This window comes from Scyliorhinus torazame, chromosome 24 (genome assembly GCF_047496885.1).
Source record: "Scyliorhinus torazame isolate Kashiwa2021f chromosome 24, sScyTor2.1, whole genome shotgun sequence".
In the NCBI taxonomy this organism is placed as follows: Eukaryota; Metazoa; Chordata; class Chondrichthyes; order Carcharhiniformes; family Scyliorhinidae; genus Scyliorhinus; species Scyliorhinus torazame.
Genome location: NC_092730.1, coordinates 37,221,125 through 37,244,074, shown reverse-complemented (window position 1 = coordinate 37,244,074; position 22,950 = coordinate 37,221,125). Strand labels below are relative to the sequence as shown.

Sequence of the window (22,950 nt, the reverse complement as noted above, 5' to 3'; positions counted from 1 at the left end):
AGTAACTGATCTTTTCCTGTTGGGTTTTGCTGTGCCAATTTAAGCAGGATTCTCACGTCCTGAGGCCGCCTCTTCCCCGGTGAATGGGAGGCATTGGATCTTCCTGGGGTGAACATTTTGCTGGAGAAATGTAACCTTGTGGAGGAAAAGGTAATATCAGCAGTGGGATTCGGACCCATGCCTCCAGAGGAGAGTGTGACCTGAACGCAGTGACTTCGAACGCTCGACCATCCTGACGCGCTGTCGCAAAAGATATGCTGCGTGCACAAATCGATTAAAATTCTATCTTCGTCGTCATTTAATTTCAAGCTAGAAACAAGTAGCAGGTGGAAGGTACTGAGGGAGATAGTAAATGGGTGACCCAAAGACAGAGCAAGAGTAGGAAGGCAGTGCAGGTGTCCTCTGCGGTCATCTCCCTGCAAAACAGATATACCGCTTTGGAGACTGTTGAGGAAAATGGCTCACCAGGGGAAGGGAGCAGCAGCCAGGTTCATGGCACCGTGGCTGGCTCTGCTGCGCAGCTGGGCAGGAAGAAGAATGGCAGGGCTATAGTGATAGGGGACTCAATTGTAAGGGGAATAGACAGGCGGTTCTGCGGACGCAATCGAGACTCCAGGATGGTATGTTGCCTCCCTGGTGCAAGGGTCAAGGATGTCTCGGAGCGGCTGCAGGACATTCTGGGGGGGAGGGGGGGGGGGGAGGGTGAACAGCCAGCTGTCGTGGTGCACATATGCACCAACGATATAGGTAAAAAACGGGACAAGGTCCTACAAGCTGAATTTAGGGAGCTAGGAGGAAAACTAAAAAGTAGGACCTCAAAGGTAGTAATCTCAGGATTGCTACCAGTGCCACGAGCTAGTCAGAGTAGGAGTGTCAGGATAGAGAGGATGAATACGTGGCTCGAGAGATGGTGCAAGAGGGAGGGATTCAAATTCCTGGGACATTGGAACCGGTTCTGGGGTAGGTGGGACCAGTACAAACCGGACGGTCTGCACCTGGGCAGGACTGGAACTGATGCCCTAGGGGGGGAGGGGGGGGGGGTGTTTGCTAGAGCTGTTGGGGAGAGTTTAAACTAATGTGGCAGGGGGATGGGAACCGATGCAGGAAGTTGGAAGGTTGTAAAACAGGGACAGAAATAAAAGGCAGTAATGGGGAAAGTGTAAGGCAGAGAATCCATAGTCAAAAATCAAAAAGGGCGACAGTACAAGGTACAGTGACTGAGGGGAGCTCAGTGAATAGGACCACGAATACTAAAAGAAATAAAACGGGAAGTGAAAACATTAATGTTAAGCGACGCGGCAGGCTGTTACAGGAAGATATGGGTTCGATGACAAGGAAAATTAGGAGAAAGGTTAAGAGGAAATATAACTTAGGAGAGGTTACTGATCGAGGTGTTAAGATTCAGAACAGAGGTAAAAAAGCCAACATAAGTGTACTTTACCTGAATGCTCGTATTATTCAGAATAAGGTAAATGAGTTGATGGCGCAAATCGTCGTGAATGACTATGATTTAGTGGCCATTACTGAAACATGGTTAAAGGATGGTCACGACTGGGAGTTAAATATCCGAGGGTATCAAACCTTTCGGAAGGACAGAGTGGATGGTAAGGGAGGTAGTGTAGCTCTGTTATTTAAGGATGACATCCGGGCAACAGTAAGGGGTGACACCGGTGCTATGGAGGATAAGGTTGAATACATTTGGGTGGAAATCAGGAATAGTAAGGCGAAAAAGTCACTGATAGGAGGAATCTATAGGCCACCAAATAGTAACATTATGGTGGGGCAGGCAATAAACAATGAAATAACAGATGCATGTAGAAATGGTACAGCAGTTATCATGGGGGATTTTAATCTACATGTTGATTGGTTTAACCAGGTCAGTCAAGGCAGCCTTGAGGAGGAGTTTATAGAATGTATCCGCGATAGTTTCCTAGGTGGAACCTACGAGGGAACAAGCGGTCCTAGATCTGGTCCTGTGTAATGAGACAGGATTGATTCAGGATCTCATAGTTAGGGAACCTCTCGGAAGGAGCGATCACAATATGATGGAATTTAAAATACAGATGGAGGGTGAGAAGGTAAAATCAAGCACTAGTGTTTTGCGCTTAAACAAAGGAGATTACAATGGGATGAGAGAAGAACTAGCTAAGGTAGACTGGGAGCAAATATTTTATTGTGAAACAGTTGAGAAACAGTGGAGAACCTTCCAAGTGATTTTTCACAGTGCTCAGCAAAGGTAGATACCAACAAAAAGGAAGGGCGGTAAAAAGAGGGAAAATCGACCGTCGATATCTAAGGAAATAAGGGAGAGTATCAAATTGAAGGATAAAACATACAAAGTAGCAAAGATCAGTGGGAGACTAGAGGACTGGGAAATCTTTAGGGGGCAACTGAAAGCTACTAAAAAAGCTATAAAGAAGAGTAAGATAGATTATGAGAGTAAACTTGCTCAGAATATAAAAACAGATAGTAAAGGTTTCTACAAATACATAAAACAAAAAAGAGTGGCTAAGGTAAATATTTGCCCTTTAGAGGATGAGAAGGGAGATTTAGTAATGGGAGATGAGGAAATGGCTGAGGAACTGAACAGGTTTTTTGGGTCGGTCTTCACAGTGGAAGACACAAATAACATGCCAGTGACTGATGGAAATGAGGCTATGACAGGTGAGGACTTGAGAGGATTGTTATCACCAAGGAGGTAGTGATGGGCAAGCTCATGGGGCTAAAGGTAGACAAGTCTCCTGGACCTGATGGAATGCATCCCAGAGTGCGAAAAGGGATGGCTAGGGAAATTGCAAATGCACTAGTGATAATTTACCAAAATTATCTGGGGCCGTCCCGGCGGATTGGAAATTAGCAAACGTGACACCACTGTTTAAAAAAGGAGGGAGACAGAAAGCGGGTAATTATAGGCCAGTGAGCTTAACTTCGGTAGTAGGGAAGATGCTGGTATCTATCATCAAGGAAGAAATAGCGAGGCATCTGGATGGAAATTGTCCCACTGGACAGGGTTCATAAAGGGCAGGTCGCGCCTAACTAATTTAGTGGAATATTTTGAGGACATTAACAGTGCGGTAGATAACGGGGAGCCAATGGATGTGGTATATCTGGTATATCTGGATTTCCAGAAAGCCTTTGACAAGGTGCCACACAAAAGGTTGTTGCATCAGATAAAGATGCATGGCATTAAGGGGAAAGTAGTAGCATGGATAGAGGATTGGTTAATTAATAGAAAGCAAAGAGTGGGGATTAATGGGTGTTTCTCTGGTTGGCAATCAGTAGCTAGTGGTGTCCCTCAGTGATCAGTGTTGGGCCCACAACTGTTCACAATTTACGTCGATGATTTGGAGTTGGGGACCAAGGGCAATGTGTCCAAGTTTGCATACGACACTAAGATAAGTGGTAAAGCAAAAAGTGCAGAGGATATTGGAAGTCTGCAGAGGGATTTGGATAGGCTAAGTGAATGGGCTAGGGTCTGGCAGATGGAATACAATGTTGACAAATGTGAGGTTATCCATTTTGGTAGGAATAACAGCAAAAGAGGTTATTATTTAAATGATAAAATATTAAAACATGCTGCTGTGCAGAGAGACCTGGGTGTTCTAGTGCATGAGTCTCAAAAAGTTGGTTTTTTGTCCTTCATTGCTAGAGGGATGGAGTTTAAGACTGGGGAGGTTCTGCTGCAATTGTATAAGGTGTTAGTTAGGCCACACCTAGAGTATTGTGTTCAGTTTTGGTCTCCTTACATGAGAAAGGACGTACTGGCACTGGAGGGTGTGCAGAGGAGATTCACTAGGTTAATCCCAGAGCTGAAGGGGTTGGATTACGAGGAGAGGTTGAGTAGACTGGGACCGTACTCATTGGAATTTAGAAGGATGAGGGGGGGATCTTATAGAAACATATGAGATTATGAAGGGAATAGAAAGGATAGATGCGGGCAGGTTGTTTCCACTGGCGGGTGAAAACAGAACCTGGGGGCATAGCCTCAAAATAAGGGGAAGTAGATTTAGGACTGAGTTTAGAAGGAACTTCTTCACCCAAAGCGTTGTGAATCTATGGAATTCCTTGCCCAGTGAAGCAGTAGAGGCTTCTTAATTAAATGTTTTTAAGATAAGGATAGGTAGTATTTTGAAGAATAAAGGGATTAAGGGTTATGGTGTTCGGGCCGGAAAGTGGAGCTGAGTCCACAAAAGATCAGCCATGATCTCATTGAATGGTGGAGCAGGCTCGAGGGGCCAGATGGCCTACTCCTGCTCCTAGTTCTTATATTATCCAGTTATGAACTGGGCTTCTCCCTGTGAGGTCTTGCTGTGCGAATGTAAGCAGGAATCTCATTCCCGGAGGCCACCGCTTACCCAAAATTTCGAAATAAATTTCTTCTGCGATGGCCGAGAATCGAACACGGGTCAACTGCTTGGAAGGCAACTATGCTCACCACTGTACCACCATCGCTCACAGACCCGCTTTAAATTATATCTTCATTCTCATTTTATTTCTAATCAGTTGTGCTTTTCCTATTTTTGAACACCAGCCAGAGAACCCTTCAGTGTCAAAACAAGAGGTCGCTCATGCTGTAAAGGCGGCAGAAGAACTTTCTGGAAGAAGCCAACTGATTCACGTCCGACAATCCAACCAGCCAGACTATTTACAACAAGGGAAGTGGAAATTTAACCGGAGTCCTGGGATCAGTATTAATTCCTCAACCAGAGTCACTGAGCAGATCATCCCGTCATGAACTGGGCTTCTGACTGTGGGGTCTTGCTGTGCGAATTTAAGTGCCAATCTCACGTCCCGAGGGCACCGCTTCCCCCTTGAATGGGAGGTATTAGATCTTCCTGGGGTTGAACATTTGTTGGAGAAATGTAACCTCGTGGAAAAAAAGGCAATGTCCGAAGTAGGATTCGAACCCACGCCTACAGAGAAGACTGCGACCTTAACGCAGCGCCTTCGACCGCTCGGCCAGCCTGACGTGCTTTTCCTATTTTTGAACACCAGCCAGAGTCCTGTATCTAAGTGCCGTCCTTCTCCAAGCCGCTGGGGGTTAAGGAGCTTCGCATTGTTGCATTGATCAGTTTGCTACAATCAACAAAGACCGAACTCCCGCCGACCTGTTCCTCACATGAAGATATTGAGAGTCTAAGATCTGAGCGGCGTGAAGGATCCAATTATACAGTTGCATCCTTGCGACTGGAATCTCTCTCCACAGCTGCTTCTGGTGCTGCTTTCACAAACAAGTAACCAGAAAACCCTTCAGGGTCCAAGCAGGAGGACATTCATCCAGTAAAGGCGGCAGATGAGTTTTCTGGGAGATGTCGACTGAGACACCTCGACAATCCAACCAGCCAGACTATTTACAACAAGAGACGAGACATTTACCCGGAATCCTGGGATCATTATTAATTCCTCAAATAGAGTCAGGAGCAAATTATCCAGTGATGAACTGGGCTTCTGTCTGTGGGGTCTTGTGCGAATGTAAGCAGGAATCTCATTCCCGGAGGCCACCGCTTACCCAAAATTTCGAAATAAATTTCTTCTGCGATGGCCGAGAATCGAACACGGGTCAACTGCTTGGAAGGCAACTATGCTCACTACTGTACCACCATCGCTCACAGACCCGCTTTAAATTATATCTTCATTCTCATTTTATTTCTAATCAGTTGTGCTTTTCCTATTTTTGAACACCAGCCAGAGAACCCTTCAGTGTCAAAACAGGAGGTCGCTCATGCTGTAAAGGCGGCAGAAGAACTTTCTGGAAGAAGCCAACTGATTCACGTCCGACAATCCAACCAGCCAGACTATTTACAACAATGGAAGTGGAAATTTACCCGGAGTCCTGGGATCAGTATTAATTCCTCAACCAGAGTCACTGAGCAGATCATCCAGTCATGAACTGGGCTTCTGACTGTGGGGTCTTGCTGTGCGAATTCAAGTACGAATCTCGCGTCCCGAGGCCACCGCTTCCCCATTGAATGGGAGGTATGAGATCTTACTGGGGTTGAACAATTTTTGGAGGAACGTAACTTCGTGGAAAAAAAGGCAATGTCAGAAATAGGATTCTAACCCACGCCTCCAGAGGAGACTGCGTCCTGAACGCCGCGCCTTCGACCGCTCGGCCACCCTGACGAGCTGCAGAAACTATTATGCTCGGTGCACAAATAGACATATTCAGCCCATCGAGTCTGCACCGATCCACTTAAGACCTCAATTCCATCCTTTCACCCTGACCCCGCAACCCAATAATCCTTCCTACCTTTTTGGACACTAAGGGCAATTACGCATGACCAATTCCCCTAGCCAGCTCGTCTTTATGCTGTGGGAGGAAACCGGAGCACCCGGGGTGAAATTCACGCAGACATGGGGAGAACGTGCAGACTCCGCACAGACAGTGACCCAAGCCGGGAATCGAACCTGGAACCCTGGAGCTGTGAAACAACTGTGCTACCTTGCTGCCCAAATTTTCGAAATAAGTTTTTTCTGCGACGGCCGGGAATCGAACCTAGATCAACTGCTTGGAAGGCAGCTATGCTCACCACTAGACCACCATCGCTCACCTAAGGACGTTAAATTCGATCTTCATTGTCATTTCATTTTTAATCAGTTGTGCTTTTCCTATTTTTGAACACCAGCCAGAGTCCTGTATCTGAGTGCCGTCCTTCTCCAAGCCGCTGGGGGTTAAGGAGCTTCGCATTGCTGCATTGATCAGTTTGCTGCAATTAACAAAGACCGAACTCCCGCCGACCTGTTCCTCACACGAAGGTATTGAGAGTCTAAGATCTGAGCGGCGTGAAGGATCCAATTATACAGTTGCATCCTTGCGACTGGAATCTCTCTCCACAGCTGCTTCTGGTGCTGCTTTCACAAACAAGTAGCCAGAAAACCCTTCAGTGTCCAAACAGGAGGACGTTCATCCAGTAAAGGCGGCAGAAAAGTATTCTGCGAGAGGTCAACTGAGACACCTCAATAATCCAACCAGCCAGACTATTTACAACAAAAGAAGAGAAATTTACCCGGAATCCTGGGATCATTATTAATAGCTCAAACAGAGTCACTGAGCAGATAATCCAGTCATGAACTGGGCATCTGCCTGTGGGGTCTCGCTGTGCGAATATACGCTGGAATCTCATTCCAGGAGGCCACCGCTTACCCATTGAATGGGAGGTATTGGATCGTCCTGGTGTTGCAAATTTTGCTGGAGAAAGGTAACCACGTGGAGGAAAAGGGAATGTCAGAAGTGGGTTTCGAACCCACGCCTCCAGAGGAGACTGCGACCTTAACGCAGCGCCTTCGACCGCTCGGCCATCCTGACGCACTGTGGCCAAAGATATGCTCCATGCGCAAATCGACTTAAATTTAATTTTCATCTTCATTTCATTTCAAACTAGATGTGGTTTTACTATTTTTGAACGCCAGCCAGACTCTTGCATCTGAGTGCGATGGTTCTCCAACACGCCGTGTGTTAAGGAGCTCTCATTTCTGCATTGATCAGTTTGCTCCAATCAACAAAGTCCGTACTGCCGTCTAACTGTTCCTTACACGAAGGTATTAAGAGTCCAGGATCTGGGTGGCGGGAAGGATCCAATGAGACAGTTGCATCCTGGCGACTGGAATCTCTCTGCACAGCTGCATCTGGTGCTGCTTTCACAGACAAGTAGCCGAATAACGCCTCCAGTGCCAAACACGAGGATGTTCATGCTGTAAAGGCGGCAGAAGAACTTTCTGGAAGAAGCCAGCTGATTCACGTCCGACAATCCAACCAGCCAGACTATTTACAACAATGGAAGTGGAAATTTACCCGGAGTCCTGGGATCAGTATTAATTCCTCAACCAGAGTCACTGAGCAGATCATCCAGTCATGAACTGGGCTTCTGACTGTGGGGTCTTGCTGTGCGAATTTAAGTACGAATCTCGCGTCCCGAGGCCACCGCTTCCCCATTGAATGGGAGGTATGAGATCTTCCTGGGGTTGAACAATTTTTGAGTAATGTAACCTCGTGGAAAAAAGGCAATGTCAGAAGTAGGTTTCTAACCCACGCCTCCACAGGAGACTGCGTCCTTAACGCCGCGCCTTCGACCGCTCGGCCACCCTGACGAGCTGCAGAAACTGTTATGCTCGGTGCACAAATAGACATAGAACAAACAGTGCAGAAGGAATCCATTCGGCCCATCGAGTCTGCACCGATCCACTTAAGACCTCAATTCCATCCTATCACCCTCACCCCGCAACCCAATAATCCTTCCTACCTTTTTGGACACGAAGGGCAATTACGCATGACCAATTCCCTTTGCCAGCTCGTCTTTATGCCGTGGGAGGAAACCGGAGCTCCCGGGGTGAAATTCACGCAGGCATGGGGAGAACGTGCAGACTCCGCACAGACAGTGACCCAAGCCGGGAATCGAACCTGGAACCCTGGAGGTGTGAAACAACTGTGCTACCTTGCTGCCCAAAATTTCGAAATATGGTTTTTCTGCGATGGCTGGGAATCGAACCCAGGTCAACTGCTTGGAAGGCAGCTATGCTCACCATTATGCCACCATCGCTAAATGAAGAACTTTAAATTATATCTTCATTGTCATTTCGTTTCTAATCAGTTGTGCTTTTCCTATTTTTGAACACCAGCCAGAGTCCTGTATCTGAGTGCCGTCCTTCTCCAAGCCGCTGGGGGCTAAGGAGCTTCGCGTCGTTGCATTGATCAGTTTGCTGCAATCAACAAAGACCGAACTCCCGCCGACCTGTTCCTCACATGAAGAGATTGAGAGTCTAAGATCTGAGCGGCGTGAAGGATCCAATTATACAGTTGCATCCTTGCGACTGGAATCTCTCTCCACAGCTGCTTCTGGTGCTGCTTTCACAAACAAGTAGCCAGAAAACCCTTCAGTGTCCAAACAGGAGGACATTCATCCAGTAAAGGCGGCAGAAGAGTTTTCTGGGAGATGTCGACTGAGACACCTCGACAATCCAACCAGCCAGACTATTTACAACAAGGGACGAGACATTTACCCGGAATCCTGGGATCATTATTAATTCCTCAAATAGAGTCATGAGCAGATTATCCAGTGATGAACGGGGCTTCTGCCTGTGGGGTCTTGCTGTGCGAATATCAGCAGGAATCTCATTCTAGGAGGCCACCGCTTACCCATTGAATGGGAGGTATTGGATCGTCCTGGTGTTGCAAATTTTGCTGGAGAAACGTAACCACGTGGAGGAAAAGGGAATGTCAGAAGTGGGATTCGAACCCACGCCTCCAGAGGAGACTGCGACCTTAACGCAGCGCCTTCGACCGCTCGGCCATCCTGACGCACTGTGGCCAAAGATATGCTCCATGCACAAATCGATTTTAATTTAATTTTCATCTTCATTTCATTTCAAACGAGATGTGGTTTTACTATTTTTGAACGCCAGCCACACTCTTGCATCTGAGTGCGATCGTTCTCCAACGCGCTGTGTGTTAAGGAGCTCTCTTTTCTGCATCGATCAGTTTGCTCCAATCAACAAAGTCCGTACTGCCGTCTAACTGTTCCTTCCACGAAGGTATTAAGAGTCTAAGATCTGAGTGGCGGGAAGGATCCAATGAGACAGTTGCATCCTGGCGACTGGAATCTCTCTGCACAGCTGCATCTGGTGCTGCTTTCACAGACAAGTAGCCGAATAACGCCTCCAGTGCCAAACACGAGGATGTTCATGCTGTAAAGGCGGCAGAAGAACTTTCTGGAAGAAGCCAGCTGATTCACGTCCGACAATCCAACCAGCCAGACTATTTACAACAATGGAAGTGGAAATTTACCCGGAGTCCTGGCATCAGTATTAAATCCTCAACCAGAGTCACTGAGCAGATCATCCAGTCATGAACTGGGCTTCTGACTGTGGGGTCTTGCTGTGCGAATTCAAGTACGAATCTCGCGTCCCGAGGCCACCGCTTCCCCATTGAATGGGAGGTATGAGATCTTCCTGGGGTTCAACAATTTTTGGAGAAATGTAACCTCGTAAAAAAAAAGGCAATGTCAGAAGTAGGATTCTAACCCACGCCTCCAGAGGAGACTGCGTCCTTAACGCCGCGCCTTCGACCGCTCGGCCACCCTGACGAGCTGCAGAAACTGTTATGCTCATGCACAAATAGACATAGAACATACAGTGCAGAAGGAGTCCATTCGGCCCATCGAGTCTGCACCGATCCACTTAAGACCTCAATTCCATCCTATCACCCTCACCCCGCAACTCAATAATCCTTCCGACCTTTTTGGACACGAAGGGCAATTACGCATGACCAATTCCCCGAGCCAGCTCGTCTTTATGCCGTGGGAGGAAACCGGAGCACCCGGGGTGAAATTCACGCAGACATGGGGAGAACGTGCACACACCGCACAGACAGTGACCCAAGCTGGGAATCGAACCTGGAACCCTGGAGCTGTGAAACAACTGTGCTACCTTGCTGCCCAAAATTTCGAAGTAAGTTTTTTCTGCGATGGCTGGGAATCGAACCCAGGTCAACTGCTTGGAAGGCAGCTATGCTCACCATTATACCACCATCGCTCACTGAAGAATTTTAAATTCTATCTTCATTGTCATTTCATTTCTAATCAGTTGTGCTTTTCCTATTTTTGAACACCAGCCAGAGTCCTGTATCTGAGTGCCGTCCTTCTCCAAGCCGCTGGGAGTTAAGGAACTTCGCGTCGTTGCATTTATCAGTTTGCTGCAATCAACAAAGACCGAACTCCCGCCGACCTGTTCCTCACATGAAGATATTGAGAGTCTAAGATCTGAGCGGCGTGAAGGATCCAATTATACAGTTGCATCCTTGCGACTGGAATCTCTCTCCACAGCTGCTTCTGGTACTGCTTTCACAAACAAGTAGCCAGAAAACCCTTCAGTGTCCTGAAGGGACGTTCATCCAGTAAAGGCGGCAGAAAAGTATTCTGCGAGAGGTCGACTGAGACACCTCAATAATCCAACCAGCCAGACTATTTACAACAAGAGAAGAGAAATTTACCCGGAATCCTGGGATCATTATTAATAGCTCAAACAGAGTCACTGAGCAGATTATCCAGTCATGAACTGGGCATCTGCCTGTGGGGTCTCGCTGTGCGAATATACGCAGGAATCTCATTCCCGGAGGACAACGCTTCCCCATTGAATGGGAGGTATTGGATCTTCCTGGCGTTGCAAATTTTGCTGGAGAAATGTAACCACGTGGAGGAAAAGTTAATGTCAGAAGTGGGATTCGAACCCACACCTCCAAAGGAGACTGCGATATTAACGCAGCGCCTTCGACCGCTCGGCCATCCTGACGCACTGTGGCCAAAGATATGGTCCATGCGCAAATCGATTTAAATTTAATTTTCATCTTCATTTCATTTCAAACTAGATGTGGTTTTACTATTTTTGAACGCCAGCCAGACGCTTGCATCTGAGTGCGATCGTTCTCCAACACGCTGTGTGTTAAGGAGCTCTCATTTCCGCATTGATCAGTTTGCTCCAATCAACAAAGTCCGTACTGCCGCCTACCTGTTCCTCACACGAAGGTATTAAGAGTCTAAGATCTGAGCGGCGGAAAGGATCCAATTAGACAGTTGCATTCTGGCGACTGGAATCTCTCTGCACAGCTGCATCTGGTGCTGCTTTCACAGACAAGTAGCCGAATAACGCCTCCAGTGTCCAAACACGAGGAAGTTCATGCTGTAAAGGCGGCAGAAGAACTTTCTGGGAGAAGCCAACGGATTCACCTGCGCCAATCCAAGCAGCCAGACTATTTACAACAAGGGAAGTGGAAATTTACCAGGAGTCCTGTGATCATTATTAATTCCTCAACCAGAGTCACTGAGCAGATCGTCCCGTCATGAACTTGGCTTCTGCCTGCGGGGTCTTGCTGTGCGTATTTAAGCAAGAATCTCACGCCCTGAGGCCACCGCTTCCCCATTGAATCGGAGGTATTGGATTATCCTCGGGTTCAACACTTCGCTGGAGAAATGGATCCTCGCGGATGAAAGTTGAATGTCTGAAGTGAGATTCGAACACACGTCTCCAGAGGAGACTGTGACCGAAACGCAGCACCTTCATCCGCTCGGCCATCGGTACGCGCTGTGACAAACGGTGTGTTCCGTGCACGAATCGATTTAAATTCTATCGTCATTGTCATTTCATTTCAAACAAGAACAAAGAACAAAGAAAAGTACAGCACAGGAACAGGCCCTTCGGCCCTCCAAGCCCGTGCCGACCATGCTGCCCGTCTAAACTAAAATCTTCTACACTTCCTGGTTCCGTATCCCTCTATTCCCATCCTATTCCTGTATTTGTCAAAATGCCCCTTCCATGTTACTATCGTCCATGGTCCCACCGCCTCCTCCGGCAGCGAGTTCCAGGCACCCACTACCCTCTGTGTAAAAAACGTGCCTCGTACATCTCCTCTAAACATTGCCCCGCGCACCTTAAACCGATGCCGCCCAGTAATTAACACCCCTACCCTGGGCAAATGCCTCTGACTATCCACTGTGTCTATGCCCCTCATAATTTTGTAGACCACTATCAGCTCGCCCGTCAACCTCCGTCGTTCCAGTGAGAACAAACCGAGTTTATTCAACCGCTCCTCATAACTAATGCCCTCCATACCGGGCATCATCCTGGTAAATCTCTTCTGCACCCTTCATAAAGCCTCCACACCCTTCTGGTAGTGTGGCGACCAGAATTGAACACTCTACTCAAAGTGTGGCCAAACTAAGGTTCTATACAGCTGCAACATGACGTGCCAATTCTTGTACTTAGTGCCCCGGCCAATGAAGGCAAGCATGCCGTATGCCTTTCTGACTACCTTCTCCACCTGTGTTGTCCCTTTCAATGACCTGTGGACCTGTTCACCTTGATCTCTCTGACTTTCAATACTCTCGAGTGTTCTACCATTCATTGTATATTCCCTACCTCCATTAGACCTTCCAAAATGCATTACCTCACATTTGTCCGGATTAAACGCCATCTGCCATCTCTCCACCCACGTCTCCAAACGATCTAAATCCTGCGGTATCCGCTGACTGTCCTCATCTCTATCCGCAATTCCACCAACCTGTGTGTCGTCTGCAAACTTACTTATCAGACCAGTTACATTTTCCTCCAAATCATTTATGTTTTCTACGAACATCAAAGGTCCCAGCACTGATCCCTGCGGAACACCACTAGTCACAGCCCTCCAATTAGGAAATCACCCTTCCATTGCTGCACTCTGCCTTCTATGACCTAACCAGTTCTCGATCTAACTTGCCAGCTCACCCCTGATCCCGTGTGACTTCAACTTTTTTGCCGGTCTACCATGAGGGACCTTGTCAAAGGCCTTACTGAAGTCCATATAGATAACATCCACTGCCCTACCTGCATCAATCATCTTTGTGACCTCTTCGAAAAACTGAGTTTACCTTGACAATCCAACCAACCAAACTACTTACAACAAGAGGAGAGGAATTTTACCCGGAGTCCTGGGATCAAAGTTAATTCCTCAACCAGAGTCACTGAGCAGATCATCCAGCCATGAATTGGGTTTCTATCTGTACGGTCTTCTTGTGCGAATCGAAGCAGGAATCTCATGTCCTGAGGCCACCGCTTCCCCAATGTATCTGAGTTATTGGACCTTCCTGAGGTTGAACATTTTGCTGCAGAAATTTAACCTCGTGGACGGAAAGTAAATGTCAGCAGTGGGATTCGAACACACGCCTCCAGAGGAAACTGCCACCTGAATACAGTGTCTACGATCGCTCGGCCATCCTGAGACGCTCTGGCAGAAGCCCTCCTCCGTGCACAAATCGATTTGAGATCTTTCTTAATCATCATTTCATTCTAAACTCGATGTGATTTTCCTATTTTTGAACCACAGCCAGAGTCTTGCATCCGACTGGCATCCTTCTCCAAGCCGCTGGGGGTTATGGAGCTTCTCAACGCTGCATTGACCTGTTTGCTCCAATCAACAAAGACCAAACTGCCGCCGACCTGTTCCTCATTATTGAGAGTCGAAGATCTGAGCGGCGTGAAGGATGCAATTAGACTGTTGCATTCTTGCGACTGGAATCTTTCTCCACAGCTGCTTCTCTTGCTGCTTTCACAGACAAGTAGCCAAAGAACCCCTGCAGTGTCCAAACAGGAGGACGTTCATCCAGTAAAGGCAGCAGAAGAGGATTATGTGAGAGGTTAAATGAGTCACCTCGACAATCCAACCAGCCAGACTATTTACAACAAGTGAAGAGGAATTTTGACCGGAGTCCTGGGATCCATATTAATTCCTCAACCAGAGTCACTGAACAGATTATCCGGTCACTAGCTGGGATTTTGCCAGTGGGGTATTGCTGTGCCAATTTAAGCAGGAATCTCACGTCCTGAGGCCAACGGTTCCCCATTGAATTGGAGGTATTGGATGTTTGGTGGTTGAACATTTTGCTGGAGAAATGTAACCTCGTGGAAGAAAAGTTAATGTCAGAAGTGGGAGTCGAACACAGGCCTCAGAGAAGACTGCGATCTTAATGCTGCGACTGGGACCTTAAAGCAGCGCCTTCGAACGTTCGGCCACCCTGCCGCGCTGTGGCAACAGATATGCTCCGTGCACAAATCGATTTAAATTCTATCTTCTTCGTAATTTCCTTTCAAACAAGATGTGCTTTTCCTATTTTTGAACCCCAGCCAGAGACCTGCATCTGAGTGCGATCTTTCTCCAAGCCGCTGGGGGGTTAAGGAGCTTTTCATTGCTGCATTTATCAGTTTGCTCCAATCAACAAAGACCGAGCTGCCGCCTACCTGTTCCTCACGCGAAGGTATTGAGAGTCTAAGATCTGAGCGGCGTGAAAGCTCCAATTAGACAGTTGCATCCTGGCGACTGGAATCTCTCTCCACAGCTGCTTCTGGTGCCGCTTTCACAGACAAGTCGCCAAAGAACCTCTTCTGTGTCCACACAGGAGGAAGTTCATCTCATGTCCTGAGGCCACCACTTCCCAATTGAACCGGAGGTATTGGATCTTCCTGGGGTTGAACATTTTGTTTGAGGAACATAACCTCATGGAAGGAATGTTAATGTCAGAAGGGAATTCGAACGCACGCTTCCAGAGGAGACTGCAAACTTACCGCTCGGCCATCCTAACGCTTTGTGACAAAACAGATGCTCCGTGCACAAATCGATTTAAATTCTATATTCATCGTAATTTCTTTTCACACTTCATGTGCTTTTCCTATTTTTGAACCCCAGCCAGAGTCCTCTATCTGGGTGCCATCCTTCTCCAAGCCGCTGGGGTTTAAGGAGCTTCTCATTGCTGCACTGATCTGTTTGCTCCAATCAACAAAGACGGAACTGCCGCCGACCTGTTCCTCACGCGAAGGTATTGAGAATCTAAGATCTGAGAGGCGTGAAGGATCCAATATAACAGCTGCATCGTGGCGACTGGAATCTCTCTCCACAGCTGCTTCTGGTGATGATTTCACAGACAAGTAGCCTAATAACCACTCCAGTGTTCAAACAGGATGAAGTACATCCAGTTAAGGCGGCAGAAGAGGATTCTGGGAGAAGTCAACTGAATCACCTCGACAATCCAACCAAACCGGCTATTTACAACAAGGGAAGAGAAATTTTGGCAGGCGCCCTGGGATCAAAATTAATTGCTCAAACAGACTCACTGACCAGATCATCTATCGTGAACTGGGCATCTGCCTGTAGGGTCTTGTTCTGCCAACTAAAGCAGGAATCTCACGTCCTGAGGCCACCACTTCCCCATGGAATCGAAGTAATGGACCTTCCTGGGGTTGAACATTACATAGGGGAAAGGTTAATGTTAGAAGTGGGATTCGAACCCACGCCTCCAGAGGAGACTGCGACCTTAACGCAGCGCCTTTGACCGATCGGACATCCTGACGCGTTGCGACAAAATATATGCCCCGTGCACAAATCTATTTAAATTCTATCTTCATTGACATTTCTTTCCAAACTTGATGGGATTTTACTATTTTTGAACCCCAGCCAGTGTCCTGTATCTGAGAGCCTTCCTTCTCCAAGCCGCTGGGGGTTAAGGAGATTCTCATTGCTTCTTTATCAGTTTTCTCTAATCAAGAAAGTCCGAACTGCCGCCTTGCTGTTCCTCACACGAAGGTATAGAGAGTCTAAGATCTGACCGGCGTGAAGGATCCAACTAGACAGTTGCATACTGGCGACTGGAATCTCTCTCCACAGCTGCTTCTGGTGCTGCTTACACAGACAAGTATCCGAATAACCCCTCCAGTGTCCAAACAGGAGGAAGTTGATACAGTAAAGGCGGTAGAAGAGGATTCTGGGAGAGGTCAACTGAGTCATCTCGACAATCCAACAAGACAAGCTATTTACACCAAGAGAAGAGGAGTTTTACCCGAAGTCCTGGGATCAATATTAATTTGTCAACTAGACTCACTGAGCATATCATCCAGTCATAAGACCATAAGACATAGGAGAGGAAGCAAGGCCATTCGGCCCATCGAGTCCACTCCACCATTCAATCATGGCTGATTTCAACTCCATTTACCCGCTCTCAATACAAGCCCTTAATTCCTCGAGAAATCAAGAATTTATCAACTTCTGTCTTAAAGACACTCAACGTCCCGGCCTCCACCACCCTCTGTGGCAGTGAATTCCACAGACCCACTACTCTTTGGCTGAAGAAATTTCTCCTCATCTCTGTTTTAAAGTGATTCCCTTTTATTCTAAGGCTGTGCCCCCGGGTCCTAGTCTCCCCTGCTCATGGAAACAACTTCCCTACGTCCACCCTATCTAAGCCATTCATTATCTTGTAAGTTTCTATTAGATATCCCCTCAACCTCCTAAACTCCAATTAATATAATCCCAGGATCCTCAGACGTTCATCGTATGGCCTACCATTCCTGGGATCATCCGTGTGAATCTCCGCTGGACCCGCTCCAGTGCCAGTATGTCCTTCCTGAGGTGTGGGGCCCAAATTTCTCACAGTATTCTAAATTGGGCCTAACTAATGTTTTATAAAGCTTCAGAAGTACATCCCTGCTTTTATATTCCAAGCCTCTTGAGATAAATGACAACATTGCATTTGCTTTCTTAATTAAGGACTCAACCTGCAAGTTTACCTTGAGAGAATCCTGGACTAGGACTCCCAAGTCCCTTCGCTCTTCAGCATTATGAATTTTGTCACCGTTTAGAAAATAGTCCATGCCTCTATTCTTTTTTCCAAAGTGCAAGACCTCGCACTTGCCCACGTTGAATTTCATCAGCCATTTCTTGGACCACTTTCCTAAACTGTCTAAATCTTTCTGCAGCCTCCCCACCTCCTCCATACTACCTGCCCCTCCACCTATCTTTGTATCATCGGCAAACTTAGCCAGAATGTCCCCAGTCCCGTCATCTAGATCGTTAATATATAAAGAGAACAGCTGTGGCCCCAACACTGAACCCTGCGGGACACCACTCGTCACCGGTTGCCATTCCGAAAAATAACCTTTTATCCCAACTCTCAGCCTTCCGCCTGACAGCCAATCGTCAATCCATGTTAGTACCTTGCCTCGAATACCATGGGCCCTTATTTTACTCAGCAGTCTCCCGTGAGGCACCTTATCAAAGGCCTTTTGGAAGTCAAGATAGATAACATCCATTGGCTCTCCTTGGTCTAACCTATGTGTTATCTCTTCAAAGAACTCTAACAGGTTTGTCAGGCACGACCTCCCCTTACTAAATCCATGCTGACTTGTCCTGATCCGACCCCGCACTGACAAGAATTTAGAAATCTCATCCTTAACAATGGATTCTAGAATCTTGCCAACAACCGAGGATAGACTAATTGGCCTATAATTTTCCATCTTTTTCCTTGTTCCCTTCTTGAACAGGGGGGCTACAACAGCGATTTTCCAATCCTCTGGGACTTGCCCTGACTCCAGTGACTTTTGAAAGATCATAACTAACGCCTCCACTATTTCTTCAGATATCTCCTTTAGAACTCTAGGATGTATCCCATCTGGGCCCGGAGATTTATCAATTTTTAGACCTCTTTGTTTCTCTAGCACTTTCTCCTTTGTGATGGATACCATATTCAACTCAGCCCCCTGACTCTCCTGAATTGTTGGGATATTACTCATGTCTTCTACTGTGAAGACTGACGCAAAGTACTTATTTAGTTCCTCAGCTGTTTCCTTGTCTCCCATCACTAGATTACCAGGGACATTTTGGAGCGGCCCAATGTCTACTTTTGCCTCCCGTTTGTTTTTAATGTATTTAAAGAAACTTTTATTATCATTCATAATTGATCCTCTCTTTCCTTATTTCTCTCTTTGTTATCCTGTTTGTTTTTGTAGCCTTCCCAATCTTCTGACTTCCCACTACTCTTTGCCACATTATACGCTTTCTCTGTTGCTTTGATGCATTCCCTAACTTCCTTTGTCAGCCATGGCTGCCTAATCCCCCCTCTGATAACCTTTCTTTTCTTTGGGACGAACATCTGTACTGTGCCCTCAATTACTCCCAGAAACTCCTGCCATTGCTGTTCTACTGTCTTTCCCACGAGGCTCTACTCCCAGTCGATTTTCGTCAGTTCCTCCCTCATGCCCCTGTAGTTACCTTTATTTAACTGTCACACATTTACATCTGATTCTATCTTCTTTCTTTCAATTTGGAGATTGAATTCTACCATATTATGATCACTGCCTCCTAAGTGTTCCCTTACTTTAAGATCTTTAATCAATTCTGGCTCGTTACATAAAACTAAGTCCAGAATGGCCTGTCCCCTCGTGGGCTCCATCACAAGCTGTTCCAAAAAGACCCCTCCTGTAAACATTCAATGAATTCCCTTTCCTTGGGTCCACTGGCAGCATTATCTACCCTGTCCACCTGCATATTAAAGTCCCCCATGATCACTGTGGCCTTGCCTTTCTCACACGCACTTTCTATTTCGTGGTGCATTTTGTGACCCTGGTCCTGACCACTGTTAGGACGCCTGTACATAACACCCATTATGGGGTTTTTTTGCCTTTGTGGTTCCTCAACTCTACCCACGCAGACTCCACATCATCTGACCCTATGTCGTTTAGTGCGATCGATTTAATTTCATTCCTAATTAACAAGGCAGCCCCGCCCCCTCTGCCCACCTCTCTGTCTCTTCGATAGGTTGTGAATCCCTGGAGGTTTAAATGTCAGTCCTGAACCCCCTGCAACCACGTCTCTGTGATGCCTACCACATCATACCTGCCAGTCACAATCTGGGCCACAAGCTCATCTACCTTGTTCCGTACACTGCGCGCATTTAAATATAGCACCTTTAATTCTATATTGACCGTCCCTTTTTGTTTCCTTAGTGTGGTGGACCTTGGTTTACTGAGGCTTTCCATACACTGTGTCATATTTTGTGGGACGGGGACTATCGTAACCTCTCCTGAGTTCTGTCTTTTCGTGCGTTTTTGTATTCCTAAGCAGCTACGCTTCCCACTGATTACTTCACCTCATGGTTCCCGGACTCCCCCCCCCCCCCCCCATTCTCTAGTTTAAAGTCCGACTGACCACCCTATTTACTCTTTTCGCCAGAACACTGGTCCCAGCTCGGTTCAGGTGGAGACCATCCCAACGGTATAGGTCCCCCCTGTCCTAAAACTGATGCCAGTGTCCCATCAAAAGGAACCCCTCTTTCCCACACCACTCTTTCAGTCACGTATTATCTTCCCTTATTCTTGCCTCCCTATGCCAATTTGCACGTGGCTCGGGCAGTAATCCGGAGATTATGACCCTTGAGAACCTGTTCTTTAATTTGAATCCTAGCTCTTTATAATCTCTAAACAGGTCCTCTTTTCTTGACTTTCCTATGTTGTTGGTATCGACATGGACCACAACAACTGGGTCCGCCCCCTCCCTCACCCGTATCCTTTCAAGCCGGTCAGAGATGTCCCGCACCCTAGCACCGGGCTGGCAGCTTATCATGCGGGACCCTTTATCCTGCTCACAAAGGATACTATCTATCCCCCTGATAATAGAATCCCCTACAACTACAACTTGCCTATTTACTCCCTCCCCTTGAATGGCCTGCTGAACCATGGTGCCTTGATCAGCTGACTCATCCTTCCTGCAGCCTTGTTCGCCATCCACACAGGGAGCAAGTGCCTCATGCCTGTTGGACAGGGTCAAGTGCTGAGGCTCCTGAGTTCCTGACTGCTGCTTCCCGTTACCTGCCTGACTTGCAGTCGCACCCTGCTCTCCCTGGCCACCGGCAGGATTTAAACTACTACTTTCATGAACTGGGCTTCTGCCTTTCGGGACATGCTGTACGAATTCAAGCAGGAATCTCATGTCCTGAGGCCACCGCTTGCCCATTGAATGTGAGGTATTGGATCTTCCTGGGGTTGAACATTGCGTGGAGGAAAAGTTAATGTCAGAAATGGGATTCGAACCCACGTCTCCAGAGGAGACTGCGACCTTACCGCAGTGCCTTCGACCGCTCGGCCATCCTGACGAGGTGTGGCCAAAGATATGCTCCATGCACAAATCGATTTAAATTCAACCTTCACCGACATTTCATTTCGAACTTAATGCTCTTTTCCTATTTTTTTTAACCCCAGCCAGAATCCTGTATCGGAGAGCCATGCTTGTCCAAGCCCCTGAGCGGTAATGACCTCCTCATTGCTGCATTGATCAGTTTTCTCCAATCAACAAAGACCGAACTGCCGCCTACCTGTTCCTCACACGAAGGTATTGAGAGTCTAAGATATGAGTGGAGTGAAGGATCCAATTGGAGAGTTGCATCCTGGCAAATGGAAAGGCGGCAGAATAGGATTCTGGGAGAAGTCAACTGAGATACCTCCACATTCCAACCAGACTATTTACTAGAGAAGAGAAACTTTACCCGGCGTCCTGCACTTAATATTAATTACTCAACCAGACTCACAGATGATCCAGTCATGGACTGTGTTTCTGTCTGTGAGGTCTTGCTGTGCGGATGATAAGCAGGAATCTTATGTCCTGACGCCACCACTTCCCCGTTGAATCGGAGATATTAGATCTTCCTGGCGTTGAACGCTTTGCTGGAAACACATAACCTCGTGGAGAAAACGTTTATGTCTGAAGTAGGATTCGAACTCACGCCTCCAGAGAAGACTGCGACATTAGCGCAGCGCAGGCTACCGCTCGGCCACGCTGCCACGTTGCGACAAAATATATGCTCCTTGCACAAATCTATTTAAATTCTACCTTCATTGTCTTTACATTCCAAGCTTGATGTGATTTTACTATTTTTGAACCCCAGCAGAGTCTTGTGTCTGAGTGCCATCCTTCTCCAAGCCGGTGGTGTTTAAGAAGACTCTCATTGCTGCATTGAACAGTTTTCTCCAATCAAGAAAGTCCGAACTGCCGCCTTACTGTTCCTCACACAAAGGTATAGAGAGTCTAAGATCCGAGCGGCGTGAAGGATCCAACTAGACAGTTGTATACTGGCGACTGGAATCTCTCTCCACAGCTGCTTCTGGTGCTGCTTACACAGACAAGTAGCCGAATAACCCCTCCAGTGTCCAAACAGCAGGAAGTTGATCCAGTAAAGGCGGCAGATGAGGATTCTGGGAGAGGTCAACTGAGTCACTTCGACCACCCAACAAGACAAGCTATTTACAACAAGAGAAGAGGAATTTTACCCGGAGTCCTGGGATCAATATTAATTTGTCAACCAGACTCGCTGTGCATATCATCCAGTCATGAACTGGGCTTCTGCCTGTGGGGTCATGCTGTGCCAATTTAAGCAGGAACCCCATGTCCTGAGCCCACCGCTTGCCCATTGAATGTGAGGTATTGGATCTTCCTGGGGTTGAACATTTCGTGGAGGAAAAGTTAATGTCAGAAGGGGGATTCGAGCCCACGCCTCCAGAGGAGCCTGCGACCTTAACGCAGCGCCTTCGACCGCTCGGCCAGGCAAAACATATGCTCCATGCACAAATCGATTTAAATTCTACCCTCACCGACATTTCATGTCAAACTTGATGCTCTTTTCATATTTTTAAACCCGAGACAGAATCCTGTATCGGAGAGCCATGCTTCTCCAAGCCCCTGGTCGTTAATGACCTCCTCATTGATCAGTTTTCTCCAATCAACAAAATCTGAACTGCCGCCTAACTGTTCCTCACACGAAGTATTGAGAGAGTAAGATATGAGTGGAGTGAAGGATCCAATTGGAGAGTTGCATTCTGGCGACTCGAATCACTCTCCATTGCTGCTGCTGTCACAGACAAGTAGCCGAAGAACGCTTAAGTGTCCAAACAGCAGGAAGTTCATCCAGTAAAGGCGGCAGAATAGGATTCTAGGAGAGGTCAACTGAGACACCTCGACATTCCAACCAGCCAGACTATTTACAACAAGAGAAGAGAAATGTTGCCCGGCGTCCTGCGATCAATATTATTTCCTCAACCAGGCTCACTGAGCAGATCATCCAGTCATGGGCTGGGCTTCTGTCTGTTGGGCCTTGCTTTGCGAATGTGAGCAGGAATCTCATGTCCTTACGCCACCGCTTCCCAATTGAATCGGAGGTATTGGATCTTCCTGGTGTTGAACGGTTTGCTGGAAACACGTAACCTCGTGGAGGAAAAGTTAATGTCAGAAGTGGGATTCGAACCCACGCCTCCAGAGGAGACTGCAACCTTAACGCAGCGCCTTCGACCGCTCGGCCATCCTGACGCGCTGTGGTCAAAGATATGCTCCATGGGCAAATCGATTTTAATTCAATTTTCATCTTCATTTCATTTCAAACTAGATGTGGTTTTACTATTTTTGAACGCCAGCCAGACTCTTGTATCTGAATGCCATCCTTCTCCAAGACGCTGTGTGTTAAGGAGCTCTCATTTCTGCATTGATCAGTTTGCTCCATTCGACAAAGTCCGTCCCTCCACTTGCCCATTGAATGTGAGGTATTGGATCTTCCTGGGGTTGAACATTTCGTGGAGGAAAAGTTAATGTCAAAAGTGCGATTCGAACCCACGTCTCCA

General features: G+C 47.2%; 9 non-coding genes across 9 annotated transcripts; all 9 read right to left on the bottom strand.

The window, feature by feature from the left end:
* Nucleotides 1–4,380: 4,380 nt before the first annotated feature.
* Nucleotides 4,381–4,452, bottom strand: trnag-ucc (transfer RNA glycine (anticodon UCC)). Its single transcript has one exon. It is a non-coding gene; the product is annotated as a tRNA-Gly (tRNA).
* A 2,771-nt stretch (nt 4,453–7,223) lies between these two features.
* Nucleotides 7,224–7,306, bottom strand: trnal-aag (transfer RNA leucine (anticodon AAG)). Its single transcript has one exon. It is a non-coding gene; the product is annotated as a tRNA-Leu (tRNA).
* Nucleotides 7,307–8,465: 1,159 nt separating this feature from the next.
* On the bottom strand, nt 8,466–8,537 carry trnag-ucc (transfer RNA glycine (anticodon UCC)). Its single transcript has one exon. It is a non-coding gene; the product is annotated as a tRNA-Gly (tRNA).
* Nucleotides 8,538–9,212: 675 nt separating this feature from the next.
* trnal-aag (transfer RNA leucine (anticodon AAG)) lies at nt 9,213–9,295 on the bottom strand. Its single transcript has one exon. It is a non-coding gene; the product is annotated as a tRNA-Leu (tRNA).
* Nucleotides 9,296–9,996: 701 nt separating this feature from the next.
* On the bottom strand, nt 9,997–10,079 carry trnal-aag (transfer RNA leucine (anticodon AAG)). Its single transcript has one exon. It is a non-coding gene; the product is annotated as a tRNA-Leu (tRNA).
* A 376-nt stretch (nt 10,080–10,455) lies between these two features.
* Nucleotides 10,456–10,527, bottom strand: trnag-ucc (transfer RNA glycine (anticodon UCC)). Its single transcript has one exon. It is a non-coding gene; the product is annotated as a tRNA-Gly (tRNA).
* Nucleotides 10,528–11,200: 673 nt separating this feature from the next.
* On the bottom strand, nt 11,201–11,283 carry trnai-aau (transfer RNA isoleucine (anticodon AAU)). The gene has a single exon. It is a non-coding gene; the product is annotated as a tRNA-Ile (tRNA).
* Nucleotides 11,284–20,355: 9,072 nt separating this feature from the next.
* Nucleotides 20,356–20,438, bottom strand: trnal-aag (transfer RNA leucine (anticodon AAG)). The gene has a single exon. It is a non-coding gene; the product is annotated as a tRNA-Leu (tRNA).
* Nucleotides 20,439–22,559: 2,121 nt separating this feature from the next.
* On the bottom strand, nt 22,560–22,642 carry trnal-aag (transfer RNA leucine (anticodon AAG)). The gene has a single exon. It is a non-coding gene; the product is annotated as a tRNA-Leu (tRNA).
* Nucleotides 22,643–22,950: the final 308 nt, after the last annotated feature.